Source organism: Aotus nancymaae, unplaced genomic scaffold (assembly GCF_030222135.1).
Source record: "Aotus nancymaae isolate 86718 unplaced genomic scaffold, 86718_ANA_hifiasm-v0.15.2.pri h1tg000038l, whole genome shotgun sequence".
NCBI lineage: Eukaryota > Metazoa > Chordata > Mammalia > Primates > Aotidae > Aotus > Aotus nancymaae.
In genome coordinates this window covers 777333-792914 of record NW_026988452.1, presented here as the reverse complement: position 1 = coordinate 792914, position 15582 = coordinate 777333, and the positions used below count along the sequence as shown (strand labels likewise).

The window sequence follows — 15582 nt, the reverse complement described above, 5'->3', positions numbered from 1 at the left end:
ACGAGGTGTTTGACACGTTGTTATCTAGCTTGTGGGCATGGAACATCAGGTCAAAGTTAGTGAAGTAAGATTTGTAATAAAATTGGGGTGAGGAGTCATAATATTTTTAAACTTTGTGATTGGGTTATCATATTGAAGATATAAAGGATTGGATTATTTATTTATTGAGACAGTCTTGCTCTGTCGCCCAGGCTGGAGTGCAGTGGTACGATCTCGTCTCACTGCAACCTCCGCCTCCCGGGTTTAAGCGGTTCTCCTGCCCCAGCCTCTCGAGCATCTGGGACTACAGGTGCACATCACCACGCCCAGCTAATTTTTTGTATTTTTATTAGAGACAGGGTGTCACCATATTGGCCAGACTGATCTTGAACTCCTGACCTCATGATCCACCCGCCTCGGCCTCCCAAAGTGCTGGGATTACAGGCGTGAGCCACTGTGCCCGGCCAGGATTGGATGATTATATTAAATATATAAAAGATTTCCTAATCTCTAACAAATCATTGCTATGGAGAAGATTATTGTGTATATAAGTTAGTGTTGCTGCATTATGCTTATATAGAAAAATCTTTGCAGTGAATCTGAGAAGTGAATATCATTATTAGTACTTTCTCTTGATTTCCTAGAGATGGTTTATGATGTCACTTGGTCCTGGCGTGGTACCTCATGCCTGTAATCCCAGTACTTTGTGGAGATGGAGGCTGGAAATTCACTTGAGGCCTGGAGGTGGAGACCAGCCTGGGCAAAACATAGACCCCATCTCTGCAGAAAAAAAAGGGCTGAAGAGCTGGGCGCGGTGGCTCACGCCTGTAATCCTAGCACTTTGGGAGGCTGAGGTGGGTGGATCACCGGAGGTCAGGAGTCCAAAATCAGCCTGGCCATCATGGTGAAACCCCATCTTTCAGAAAAAAAAAAAAAAAAAAAAAAAAAAAAAACGAGCTGGATGTAGTGGCACTGACCTGACCTGTAGTTCCAGCTACTGGGGAGGCTGAGGTGGGAGGATTGCTTGAGCCTAGGAGTTCAAGGCTGCAGTGAGGCCACTGCACTCCATCCCTGGCAAGAGAGCAAGACCATCTCTCCCCCCAACCCCCTCAAAAAAAGAGAGAAAAAAGCCTCTTCTTTTTGTTGTTGTTAGTTTGAAACAGAGTCTCGCTCTGTCGCCAGGCTGGAGCGCGGTGGCATGATCTTGGCTCACTGCAACCTCCACCTCCCGAGTTCAAGCGATTCTCGTCTTATTAGCCTCCTGGGTAGCTGGAACTACAGGCGTGTGCCACCAGACCCAGGTAATTTTTGTATTTTTTAGTAGAGGTGGGGTTTTGTCATGAGGCCTGGCTGGTCTCAAATTCCTGACCTCAAATGATCCACTCACTTCAGCCTCCCAAAGTGGTAGGATTACAGGTGTGAACCACCATACGCGGCCCTAAAAGCCACTTAATTAATTTTCAGTTTCTTGGCCAGGCATGGTGGCTCATGCCTGTAATCCCAGCACTTTGGGAGGCAGAGTGGGGCGGATCACCTGAGGTCAGGAGTTTGAGACCAGCCTGACCGACATGGGGAAACTCTGTCTCTACTAAAAATACAAAATTAGCTCAGCGTGGTGTCTCATGCATGTAATTCCAGCTACTTGGGGGGGGCGGGGGCTGAGGCAGGAGAAATGCTTGAACCAGGGAAGCGGAGGTTTCGGTGAGCTGAGATTGCACCACTGCACTCCAGCCTGGACAAGAGCGAAACTCCGTCTTTCAGCTTGATCGCTGGATCAAGTTGGAGTCCCTCAATCAGTAGACAATGGTATTTGAAAATCTACAGAAGGGAAAATACCTTAGTTGTTCTTGAAATATTGTGAATTTCTATTGATAATTTTTGGGATTCTTTTTACAAGGTAGCGATTAACCATTAGAAACAGATGATTTCTTTTTGCTTTTTTCATGTCCTAAAAAGAAATTTTTGACGTTCTCTTCACATATGTTTAAATCACAATGTTTATGACTAAAAGGTATTTGATATTTATTCATTGCTGGATGAATTATAGTGATGTTAATGGCTTATGCTCTGATTTCAAAAAGGCTTTACTTGGAAGCTCAACATTCTTGTAAAAACAAATGCATCATCAAAAATGTGAGTCCTTACTCCTCAGGCAGGAGCAAAAATAAGAAAAAGAAAAAAAATAAAAATAAATGTCTTACCCTTTTTTTTTTGGCATTTAGAAATAGAAGGGAAAATTGAAAGATTTTAGAACAGTCTTATTTTTTACTGAATAGGACAGATCTCTCTCTGATTCAGTGAGTATGAAATAATGACTGATTTTTTATTTTTTATTTTTTTTAAGAGATGGAGGTCTCTCTTTATTGCCCAGGCTGTTCTCCAACTTCTGGGCTCATCCGTCCACTTGCCTCAGCCTTCCCAGTAGCTGGGGCTACGGGTGCACATCACTGTGCCTGGTTTAGTAATGGCTGATTTTTAAAAAGAGATTGTTAACAAAAAATCATACTTTTTTTTTTCTTTAGACAGACAGGGTCTTAACTGTCACCCAGACTGGCGTGCAGCTCCCACCCCAGCCTCTAGGGTAACTTTTTGTATTTTTTTGTAGAGACTGGGTCTCACTTTGTTGCCCACGCTGGTCTCGAACTCCTGGGCTCAAGCAATCTACCCACCTTGGCCTCCCAAAGTCCTGGGATTACAGGTGAGGGCGACTGTGCTTGGCTAAAATAATTTTGATAAAAGGGAAAAAACTAATCCTTCCTTTCACAATGGCAATATTTATTTTGCATATTAACTTCCACTTATTGTTTATATACTTATGTTTACATTGTAGACGATAGTATATACAATTTCTGAGGTTTTTTTTTTTTTTTAAGACGCTCTTGTTCTGTCACCCAGGCTGGAGTACAGTGGCACAATCATAGCTTGATGCATCGTTTACTGCCTGGGCTCAAGTGATCCTCCTGCCTCAGCCTCCAGAGCAATTAGGACTATAGGCGTGTGCCACCATGCCCAGCGAAAATACTGAAATTTTCACTTAACATTATGCCATAAACATTTTTTGCATGTGGTCAAACTGGTAAGCAGGGGCCAAGAGAAGTTATGTCCTTTGAAGTAACCACATTCATTGAGAAGCTGTATATATATATATATATATCATGGCTTACCATTGATGCTTGCTTTTGAGACAGAATTTCGCTTTGTCACCTGGGCTGGAGGGCAGTGACGTGATCTCAGCTCACTGTTGCCTCTGCTTCCCAGGTGCAAGCAATTCTCCTGCCTCAGCCTCCCGAGTAGCTGGGATTATAGGCTCAAGTCACCATGCCCAGCTAAGTTTTGTATTTTTAATAGAGTTGGAGTTTCACCATGTTGGCCAAGCCCATCTCGAACTGACCTCAAGTGATCTGCCCACCTCGGCCTCCCAGAGTGCTGGGATTACAGGCATGAGCCATTGTGCCCAGCCCCACTGATGCTTTCGGTGTCATTTAAAGCTACATAAGAAAATCAGTCTTGTTACTTTTATTGTCATTCCACATTTTCCAATACTGTTTGATCTTCCCTGCTATTTACTATACACGGCTTTGAATTACTGTTGAACACTTTCAGAAGTCATATCAATTCTCAAAAGATAAAGAGAAAATATATGGCTGGATCTATTCTGAAGGAGCAATTTTTAAAACTGTTTTGAGGCCGGGTGTGGTGGCTCACACCTGTAATCCCAGCACTTTGGGAGGCTGAGGCAGGCAGATCACTGGAGGTCGGGTGTTTGAGACCAGCTTGGCGAACATGGTGAAACCCTGTCTTTCCGAAAAATACAAAAATTAGCTGGGCGTGGTGGTGCACATCTGTAGTCCCAGCTACTCAGGAGGCTGAGGCAAGAGAATCTCATGAACCCAGGAGACGGAGGTTGCAGTGAGCCGATATCGCACCACTGCACTCCAGCCTGGGCGACAGTGAGACTCCAAAAATGAATGAATGAATGTAAAAATGTTTTGAGCCATGGCAGTATTTCATTAGCACCAACTTTGGACTGACATCCACCACAGTGCACGTGTGTAATCAGAACAATTCATGGAGTGAAGGTGAGGGACGCATAGACACTGTAGAACAGGTGAAAAATAAACTAGCAATCAGAAGGTGAGGACAAGTGTGAGGGCACAGAAAGTGGAGGCTGGGAGGAATATAAGAGGTGGTTGGTACAGAATTTCATAGAGTTCCGTGCAGAGTGGCATACTTCAGAAAATTATAGAACCTCAGTTGTAGAAGAGACTTTAATCTTTCTCTCAAATTGTTGAATGAGTGCATATTTGTTATAAAAATTAGGAACTGTCATGTTTGTAGTATTTAGCTTTGTGGCTTATTTCCATTCATATTCTTTATATAGGACATTTCCTTTCTCTTGGGTTAATATTAAAATGTGATTAAGTTCTCTCTGTCTGAAAACATGGTCGAAATATTCTAGATGTTAAAACTTCAGGAATTTTAAGAATAGTTTCAATAGGTGATAACGAAGTTTCAGATTTTTTTTTTTTTTGAGACGAAGTCTTGCCCTGTCACCCAGGCTGCAGTGCAGTGGCGTGATCTTGGCTCACTGCAACCCCCACCTCCCTGGTTCAAGCCATTCACCTGCCTCAGCCTCCTGAGCAGCTGGGACCACAGATGCGAGCCACCATGCCCGGCTAAATTTTTGTATTTTTAATGGAGATAGGGTTTCACCTTGTTGGCCAGGCTGGTCTCAAACTCTTGACCTTAGATGATCTGCCCACCTTGGCCTCCAAAGTACCAGGATTACAGGCCTGAGCCACCACGCCCGGCCCATTATTTGTTGATAGACTGCCAGGCATGGTTCACATCTTAACGGTACAACTTTGACCAAGGCATGGTGTTTGTCCTCAGGAAGCTTAAAGGCTAACAGGAAGAGACACATAAATAGGTACAGAATACAGTGAGAGAATGCTAAGGAGCTAATGTGGGAGCACAAAAGAGGGAGGTCAAGAAAGGCTTCCCGAAGAAATAATTTTTTATCCAAAATCTGGAAGCGACATGTTTCTGGCAGGAGGAACCTGTGTCTTGGAGGGGAATTGGACAGACATAAATACAGACAGAGATGAGAGGGGAGACGGTAGGCTTAGGGAGCTGGTAACTCCAGATGAATAAAGCACAGGTAGTGCAACAAATGGAGCTCAAGAGAGAAATGGGAGGTTGGAGTGGGCCTCGTAAGCCATGCTAAAAAAAATCTTGGCTTTGGCCGGGCACAGTGGCTCGTGCTTGTAATCCTGACACTTTGGGAGGCCGAGGTAGGCGAATTGCCTGAGCTCAGGAGTTCGAAACCAGCCTGGGCAATATGGCGAAACCCTGTCTCTACTAAAAATACAAAAAAAATTAGCCAGGTGTGGCAGCATGCGCCTGTAGTCCCAGCTACTCGGGAGGCTGAGGCAGGAGAATTGCTTGAACCTGGGAAGTGGAGGTTGCAGTGAGCTGAGATCACACCAGTGCACTCCAGCCTGGGTGACAGAGTGAGACTCCATCTCCAAAAAGAAAAAAATTTTGTCTTTATTCTGAGAATAATGGGGAGTCAAGGGTTTTAATTAGAGGAATGAGACCAGCCACTGTGGCTCACGCTGTAATTCGTGCACTTTGGGAGGCTGGGGTGGGAGGGTCCCTTAAGACCAGGAGATTGAGGTCAGCCTGGGCAACGTAGTGAGATCCCATCTCTACAAAAGATATTAAAAATTCGTTTCTTTTCTTTGACATGTACGGGTACAATTTTCATTTAAAAAAATTATTTATTAAAAAAGGAGTTAAATCTGATTTGGCTTGCCTTTTTTTTTTTTTTTAAAGAGTTACTTGGCTGTAGTGGAGAAGAGATGGCCACAGAGATCAGTAGAAAGCTGTTGTATTAACCCAAGAAAGATAGATAGTGGTGTCCTGAAAAATATTAGCAGTGGAGAAGTGGACTGAAAGATGTGGGAAGAAATAAAAGTCAAAATGAAGCTTAGGATTCTGTTTTGGACATCTAGGTATATAACAGTGCTATTTATGCAGGTATGGAATAGCAGAAGAGGTGTGGGGAAAAGTTGGTTAGTTCAATTTTGGATGAGTTAAGGTGTGGCTAATGGGACTTCCAAATGGAGCTGTTCAAGCAGATGAATATTTGGGTCTAGAAAGAGGAGTGAGAAATCTGTCATATTGATGACAGTTAAAGTTACAAAAATGGATAAGGTGAGGCCCAGTGGCTCACACCTGTAATCCCAGTACTTTGGGAGGCCAAGGTGGAAGGATTGCTTGAGGCCAGAAGTTCAAGACCAGCTTGGGCAATAGCAAAGACCTTGTTTTTACAAAAAGTAAAAAAATTAACTGGGCCTGGTGGTGCGTGCCTATAATCCTGGTTGCTCGGAAGGTTGACTTGGGAAGATTGCCTGAGCCCAGAACTTTGAGGCTGCAATGAGCTATGCTGGTGTCACTACACTCCAGCCTGGGTGACAGAGACCTTGTCTCTAAAAAAAAAAAAAAAAAAAAATTAGGAAAAGAGAAAGGGTGGCATCTTGCAGGAGAGTGTAGTGTGAGAAATAGTGACTCCAGGACCCAGTGCTGAAGGAACATCAACATCTGGGGGACTGCAAAGAAGGAAGCGCAGAGAACCTCAGTAAAAACCAAAGATGTGGGGGGAAGACCAGGAGAATATGATGGCACTTAAAACATCAGGACTGGCCAGGTGCGAGGGCTCACACATGTAATCCCAGCACTTTGGGAGGCCGAGGCGGGTGGATCATGAGGTCAGGAGATCGAGACCATCCTGGCCGACGTGGTGAAACCCATCTGTACTAAAAATACAAAAAATTAGCTGGGCCTGGTGGCATGCATCTGTAGTCCCAGCTACTGAGGAGACTGAGACAAGAGAATCGCTTGAACCCAGGAGGCAGAGGTTGCAGTGAGCTGAGATCGCACCACTGCACTCTAGCCTGGGCGACAGAGCGAGACTCTGTCTCAAAAAAACATCAGGAATAGCCAGGCAAGGTGTCTCATACCTGTAATCCCAGCACTTTGGGAGGCCAAGGCGGGTGGATCATCTGAGGTCAGGCGTTCGAGATCAGTCTGGCCAATATGGTGAAACCCCGTCTCTACTAAAACTACAAAAAATTAGTCAGGTGTGGTGGCGGGCACCTGTAATCCCCACTACTTGTGAGGCTGAAGCAGGAGAATCACTGGAACCCAGGAGGCAGAGGTTGCAGTGAGCGGAGATTGCAGCATTGCACTCTAGCCTAGGCAAGAACAGTGTGACTCTGTCTCAAAAAAAAAGAATAATAAAAAAGTGAAAAATTATTTGGTAAATGGAATAATTACTCCCTGATTTTTCCTTTGTTTAGCTAATCCAATTTAACTTCAAGATGGCTCTTTTCTTCTGTCCCTCTGGTACTTCAGAATCTTAGGAGTTGATAAAATTCATATATGTGGCTGGGTCCTGTAATTCCAGCACTTTGGGAGGTCAAGGAGGGTGGATCACGAGGTCAAGAGTTCGAGACCAGCCTGGCCAACATGGTGAAACCTTGTCTGTACTAAAAATAGAAAAATCAGCCGGTCATGGTGGCAGGGCCTATAATCCCAGGTACTCAGGAGCCTGAAGCAGGAGAATTTCTTGAACCCAGGAGGCGGAGGTTGCAGTGAGCTGAGGTCATGCCACTGCACTCCAGCCTGGGCAACGGAGTGAGACTCTGTCTCAGGAAAAAAAAAAAAAATCCCATCTGTGCAGGACTTTAGGTACTCTGAGGTACTTTGGGTTTATCCACTCACCCTGTCAGATGGGTAAGTCAGATGGGGGTTCGAAGCCAGGCAGGTGAGCAACTGGTCTCCAAGACTGGGACTGCCCTGCTATGCCCCACCCTGTGTTTCCTGAGGCTCTGAGCCGAGTTTCCGGCCTCTGTCGTGTTCCCGCTCTTCCATGCCCCAGCTCCACAGTTTCTCAAGGATGCAGTGAAGCCAGCTGGCACCTGATGGTCAGGCAGGAGGGGAACAAGTACCCCAAGGCCCATCACAGCCAGGAAGAGGCACAGTGGCCAGGCCACAGTCTGGAGCGGGTGAGGGGGGCAGTTTCACCCATTCCAGTGGGATTGCTGACCCTGCAGCTCCAGAGAGCGTCCACTGGCCCACACAGGCCCTGTCCACATGCTCCTCCAGGGACCATCTTGTTGGAGGGCTTGTTGCCAATGTTCTTGTACATGGTAGATGCTCAGTAAATGTTTGCTGGCATGAAAACATTTACGAATTGCAGTGGCCTGCCAGTTTAGCCCACGTGCTTGGCCTTCTGCCCTCCCCAGGGCAGTTGTACCTCAGATCCTTGTGGTAGAGATGATCCCCAGACCAGGTGGTGACAAGTCGCACTAGGTTGGACTGTGGTGTCCTCTGGCTATGGCTTGGTCAGGCTGGCGTGCAGCCAGTCAAGGACTTGGCGGGCTGGGCTGCCTATAGCCTAATCTGTTTTTAGTCTCCTGTTTTCCAGAATGTCATGTAAGTGGAATCACAGTATGTAGCGTTTTTGAGTCTGGCTTCTTGCTCTTACACTGTTGCATTTGAGATTCATGCATGTTGTCGTGGTTAGTAGTTCCTTCCTATTTATTGGGGATTAGTATACATTGTATGGTTATACTGTGCTTTGTTTATGCAATTATCAAATGAAGGACACTTTCCAGTCTGGGGACATTATAAATAAAGCTGCCAAAAACATTAGTGTGTAAGTGTGCAAATCTTTTGATAAATACCTAGGAGTGTGTTTATTGGATCATATAATAATAGTTATATAAGCCTTCTAAGAAACTGACATATAATCTGTTACTTTTCAGTATAGTGACTTTCCAAAGTGACTTTGGAAAGTATAGTGACTTTGGGAGGCCAATGCAGGAGGATTGCTGGAGGCCAGGAGTTTGACACCAGCCTGGACCACAAAGCAAGACCCCTGGCCAGGTGCAGTGGCCCATGCCTGTAATCCTAGCACTTTGGGAGGCCGAGGCAGGTGGATCACAATGTCAGGAGTTTGAGACCAGCCTGGCCAATATGGTGGAACCCATCTCTACTGAAAAATACAAAAATTAGCTGGGTATGGTGGCTGGTGCCTGTAGTCCCAAGCTACTCAGGAGGCTGAGGCAGGAGAATCGCTGGAACCTAGGAGGCGGAGGTTGCAGTGAGCCAAGACTACACCACTGCACTCCAGCCTGAGTGACAGAGCGAGACTCCATCTCAAAAAATAAATAAATAATAAAAGACAATTCCAGTTGTTCTGCATTCTTGTCAGCATTTGCTATTTTTAGTTGAATTTTTTTTTTTTTTTTTTGAGACAAGATCTCACTGTCTTGCCCAGGGTAGAGAGTGCAGCTATGTTATCATAGCTTACTGCAGCCTCAAGCTCCTGGGATCAAGGGATCCTCCTGCCTCAGCCTCCTGAGTAGCTGGGACACAAGCACACACCACTATGCCCAGCTAATTTTTTATTTTCTATATAGATGAGGTCTCCCTATGTTGCCCAGGCTAGTCTCAGACTCCTGCCTTGGACTCCCAGAGTGCTGGGATTACAGGTGTGAGCCTCCACCCCTGGCTTTTTTTTTTTTTAAATGGACTCTTGCACTGTCACCCAGGCTGTAGTGCAGTGGTGTGATTTCTGCCCACTGCAACGTCTGCCTCAGCCTCCCAAGTAGCTGAGACTGTAGGCACGCATCACCACATCTGGCTAATTTTTGTATTCTTACTAAAACAGGGTTTCACCATGTTGGCCAGGCTGGCCTCCTGGCCTCAAGTGATCTGCCCGCCTAGACTTCCCAAAGTACTGGGATTACAGGCACGAGCCACCACATGCGGCCATTTTTTTAAGCCATTTCAATAAATGTGTAATGGTATGTCATTATGGTCTCAATTTGCATTTCTCAAATGACTAGTGATACGGAGCATTTTTCATGTGATAACTTGCTATCCATAAATCTTTCAAGCTCCAACTTTTAATTATTATATTTGACAGGCATAAACTTACTCTATCAGATTGCTATAAAAGTTTCTGAGTAATTGAACTGAAACTTGTATTTTTATCTTGTCACAGACTCGTAAGAGACAACTGGCCTGAGGACTCCCGTTTGGGCGGCACTGGTCTAGGCAGTGGCGGAGCAGGGACTAGAACTCTGGCATCTTTGCTCCTGGGCCCATGCGTTTTCCACCTTTATCACTACTTCCCTTGTCATTGTTTCCTTGTTTGAACTAAGAGTATTTGCCTTATCTGTTGATTTCTCTGTACTAAGGTTTTTTTTGTTGTTGTTGTTGTTGTTGTTTTTTGGTATGCATTGAAAAATGTTTTCAATATTTGAAAGCTTAACAGCTCCGGGATTAGAGACTGATGAGGTTAAAATTTCAGCTTGTTTCTCACAATTATCATCCACTCCTGTATCCTTGGTAAATAGTTTAGCTTACTTTGGTATCATTGCTGGGGAAAATGCAGAACCGAAAAGTAACTTCTTGTCCCTGTCATTTCTGCAGAGGGATTGCTAGATATATACCTTTTGAAATGGAGTCTCACTCTGTCGCCCAGGCTGGAGTGCAGTGGCGCTATCTCGGCTCACAGCAACCTCTGCCCCCTGGGTTCAAGCAGTTCTCCTGCCTCAGCCTCCCACGTAGCTGGGATTATAGGCACCTGCCACCCCACCTGGCTGATTTTTGTATTTTTAGTAGAGACAGGGTTTCATCATCTTGGTCAGGCTGGTCTTGATCTCCTGACCTCATGATTCTACCCTCCTCATCCTCCCAAAGTGCTGGGATTACAGGCGTGAGCCACATCGCCCAGCCTATTATTATTGTTTTCAAAAATCTTTGTGACTGCTATACTTTGGTCTCTTGACGGTGGTGAAGAGATTATCACTATCCTTTTGGCACTGAAAGTAGTGTTTAGTATGCATTAGTGTATAAACTAAGAGGTAGCAGCATGAAAATGGCCACTCATACGTTGTGTGCCTCAGCTGGGTTAAGTAATGCCCTTTGGTGCCATTAATTAGCGAGTGTAAAACAGATGTGGAAAAGGAGGGATAAAGGATGTTTTAGAAGGGGGTTTGTGTGGTGAGAAACAGAAGTAGAACTCCTGCTATGGAGTACAGATGCCTGATTGGGTTAAGCTACCCTGCTGCTACCTACAATATTGGAGCCTCAAAATAAGCCCCCTCACCCACTCCCCGCCTTTTTTTGAGATAGAGTCTTGCCCTGTCCCCCAGGCTGGAGTGCAAAGGCACAATTTTGGCTCACTACAATCTCCGTCTCCTGGAGTCAAACGACTCTCCTGTCTCAGCCTCCCCAGTAGCTAGGATTACAGGCATGCATCACCATGCCCAGCTAATTTTTTTTGTACTTACAGTAGAGACAGGGTTTTGCCGTATTGGTCAGGCTGGTCTTGAACTCCTGACCTCAGGTGATCCACCGGCCTCAGCCTCCCAAAGTGCTAGAATTACAGACGTGAGCCACTGAGCCTGGCCCCAGTAAGCCCGTTTTTAACAAGTTTGCAAATAATTTAACTCTGTAAACTTGTCAAACTTGTTTTATTACCCACCCTTTAAAAAAAAAAAAGATATGTTCTTCTAACTGTAGTAAGAAAGAAGTCCAAATTCTTTACAGCTTATCCATCAGAAATTTTTAAGTACCTCTGGGGTGTGTAGGTAAAATGTGTAACTTCACTCAGCTTGTTTATTACTGTTCCTTCCCTTACATCATGTAGCCCTCCTTCCTTTTCTCTTCCCTTTCAGTTAACCTTCTTCATATTCCTCTGTGTAGCTCAGTGGTAGTGTTATTGGCAATTACAGTAGGACTATTCCATCCATTCCAGAAGTTTAACACTTGTATTAATGCTTTGACTGCTGACAAATTACCACAGATTGTGTGGTTTAACACACATTGATTCTGTTATGGTGCTGGAGGCCAGAGACTGAAATGAAGCTTTGAGCAGTCTTTTGGGGGACATTTTTCAGTCCACCACATCACCCCTGGCTTCTCTCCACGAAACAGTGTCCCTGACTCCCCAGGCATGAAACACCAAAAATGGTCTCTCATGTTACTGAGTGCCTCTAATGCTTAGAAACTAAGAACCACTGGAACCTTTAATTATCTTTCAGTTAGCTCCTGTTTCTAAAGTGATTCACTAAGTGATACACTAAGAATGACTGATTGTACAGGAACAGATGGCTTAGTTTGGCTTTATTTAAGAAAGTGAGTGGTATACTTTGCTTCATGGACTTCTTTCTAGCACTACCTTTGTTCAGACTTACCAACATTTAGCATTTACTTCCCTTTTAAAAAAATCTGCATGTGTAGAGACACTTTTTTTTTTTAGATAGAGTCTTGCTCTGTCACCAGGCTGGAGTATAATGGCGTGATCTGGCTTGCTGCAACCTCCGCCTCCCAGGTTCAAGCCATTCTCCTGCCTTCTGCCTCAGCTTCCTGAGTAGCCGGTACTACAGGCGCGCACCATGCCCAGCTAATTTTTGTATTTTTAGAAGAGACGGGATTTCACCATGTTGGCCAGGATGGTCTTGCTCTCTTGACCTCATGATCTGCTTGCCTAGGCCTCCCAAAGTGCTGGGATTATAGGCTTGAGCCACCGTGCCTGGCCCACTTTTTTTGGAAAGCTTGTGCAGGTCACTATCCTGACAGACTCCAAAGATGGAAGTCATCCTGTCAGATTGTTTGTTTGTTTATTTATTTATTTATTTATTCATTCATTCATTCATTCATACATTTAGAGAGAACGTCTTGCTCTGTTGCCCAGGCTGGAGTACAGTGGCGTGATCCTGGCTCACTGCAGCCTACACCGCCTGGGTTCAAGTGATTCTTCCACCTCAGCCTCCCTAGTAGCTGGGACTACAGATGCCCACCACCACTCCTGGCTAATTTTGGTTATTTTTAGTAGAGATGGGGTTTCGCCATATTGGCCAGGCTGGTCTCCAACTCCTGGCCTCAAGTGATCTGCGTACTTCGGCCTCCCAAAGTGCTGGGACTACAGGTGTGAGCCACCACACCCGACCTCAGATTGTTACCAGTGGTATGGTAGCACCATCTCAGGAATATGCTCCCTAAAGATTAGGTTCTCGCATTAAATGATTGTAGATAGGGTGGCAAAATAGTCTTTCCCCATCATCCTCTAACTCTGGACCCTGAGTGTTGACATCATCTGCCCCTAGATATTACAGATGTTATTTCCTTTACTATAGTTTTATTTCTTGTGTGTTATAAAGTCATTCTCTGTAGAATACTTTTAATAAATTCTCTTTTAATGTTAAGCTCTATAGACCTATGGATCTTAGAAATTTTGGAATGCATACTACTATTTAGTTTTCTACTGCCTCTATGTCAGCTCTCAATGTTTTTCAGTCACACTGGAGTGCTGTTATAGATTTCTTTGAAGCAGATCCCTTTCATGTATCATTTTGTTCTCTATGCATACCATTCACTTTTTTCTAGTGTAATAGTTTTTTTGGTATCTTCATTGTACTGCTTTTTAAAAAAATGAGTTTAACTTGAGTGAGACACATGTTCATAGCATCAGATGAGTGAGAAAAAGAAAACTGAGATGTCTTTCTCTGCCTGTTCACTGTCTGTCAAAAACATATTTCCCCATAAGCTATGTATATTCACACTTTATACTTCCATGTCATTTGTGTACATATAGAGTACTATAAACTTAGGACAGTCTTTTTTCCCTCCCTTCCTCCTCTCCTCCCTCCCTCCCTCCTTCCCTCCCTCCCTTCCTCCTTTACTCCCTCCGCTCACAGCAACTTCTGCCTCCTGGGTTCCAGCAATTCTCCCTCCCACCCCCAGCCTCCTGAGTAGTTGGGATTATAGGCTCCCACCATCAAACCCAGCTAATTTTGTAGTTTTAGTAGAGACTGGGTTTCACATGTTGTTCAGGCTGGTATTGAACTCCTGACCTCAGGTGATCCACCTGCCTCTACCTCCCAAAGTGGTGGGATTACAGGTGTGAACCACTGTACCTGGCCAGTCTTTATTAATAGCTAACTGATAATTAAAAGGTGTCCCAAGTTCTTTAATGTGAATTTTCTGGGTTTTCTTTAGACAGGATTTTGCTGTATCACCCAGGTTGCAGTGGTATGATCATAGCTCACAGCAGCTTCAAACTCTTGGACTTAAGCAGTCCTCCCACCTCCGCCTCCTGAGTATCTGGGACTATAGGAACATGCCACCACACCTGGCTAATCTTTTTATTTTTTGTAGAAATGAGATTTTTATACCATGTTACCCAGGCTATTCTCAAGCTTGTGAGCTCAAGCAGTCTATCTGCCTTGGCCCTCCAAAGTGTTGGGATTACAGGTGTGAGCCACCATGGCCAGCAAATTCTCATAATTCACAGAAGCGCTTCATGAAGTTGATAAATCCCCATTTTATAACTGAGGAAACTGATGCCTAGAGAAAGTAGTAACTTACTCAGAGTCATAGTAGTGAATGACAAGTAGGATTCAAACCGAGGTTTATCTGAGTAGTTTCTTGGCTCTTATTACTTAATGTCTGTTCTGTACTCCTTAGCATGAATACAGAAGGGAATATGAATATTGTTTTCTCTTTGTTACTGGGCATAATACAGGGTAGAGGCAACATTTTAATACATTTATTTTAACTTCTTGCTCTGTCTGTATCTCCAGGTTTTCAATGTTTTTTTGTGCCCTAAGCTGCCCTCATATGGTACTACAGGCCTTTCTTTCTTCTTCTTCTTCTTTTTTTTTTTTTTGAGATGGTGTCTTGCTCTGTTGCCCAGGCTGGAGTGCAGTGGTGTGATCTTGGCTCACTGCATCCTCCGCCTCCCAGGTTCAAGCAATTCTCCTGCCTCAGCCTCCCTCCCGAGCAGCTGGGACTACAGGTGCCCACCACCATGCCCAGCTAATTTATCTTTTTTTTTTTTTTTTTTTTTTTTAGTAGAGATAGGGTTTCATCACATTGGCCAGGCTGGTTTCAAACTCCTTACCTCGTGATTCATCCACCTTGGCATTACAGTTGTGAGGTATCGTGCCCAGCCCAGGCCTTTCTTACCTCTCCCCAAAAAGGCACTTGTGACACTAAAGCTACATATATCCCTTTTCTTCTAAATCAACACCCTTTCTCTCTGTATATCAACTCTAAATTTATTGTTACTGGCTTTAAAGAGAAGGCAATATGATTGAATTAATTTACATTGTGAAATGATTGATACATCCTTAACTCCAGTAAGTGTTCATATTTTTAAATAGAATGTTTGTTTACCCAAATTAATGTCTGAATTGGAAGTATTTTAGGCAGCATAATTACGTGGAAAAAAAATAGGCATTAGGAAAAGACTTTTGGGGTAGGCAGACTAAATGGTTGACAGGCCTGCTTGCTTGAGGATTGACTTCACAGGTTCTGGTTCTCATCAGAACCCACAAATTCTCCAAATGGTTCCCCTAGCAGTGGCATTGGAGTTCTGGTAGATGAAAGGTGGTAGAAAGGATGGCAAAAACGTTTGTATGCAATTGCATTTTTAAGTTGAAGTTCCTTTTTTTTTTTTTTTTTTTTTTCCAGACAGAGTTTCGCTTTGTTGCTTAGGCTGGATTGCAGTGGCGAGAT

At 44.3% G+C, this 15582-nt stretch overlaps 1 protein-coding gene across 2 annotated transcripts in view; it reads left to right on the top strand.

The window, feature by feature from the left end:
- The window catches only part of UBXN7 (UBX domain protein 7), a 75598-nt gene that overhangs the window by 1367 nt on the left and 58649 nt on the right, over positions 1–15582 (top strand). The gene's annotated exons all lie outside the window — the stretch shown is intronic.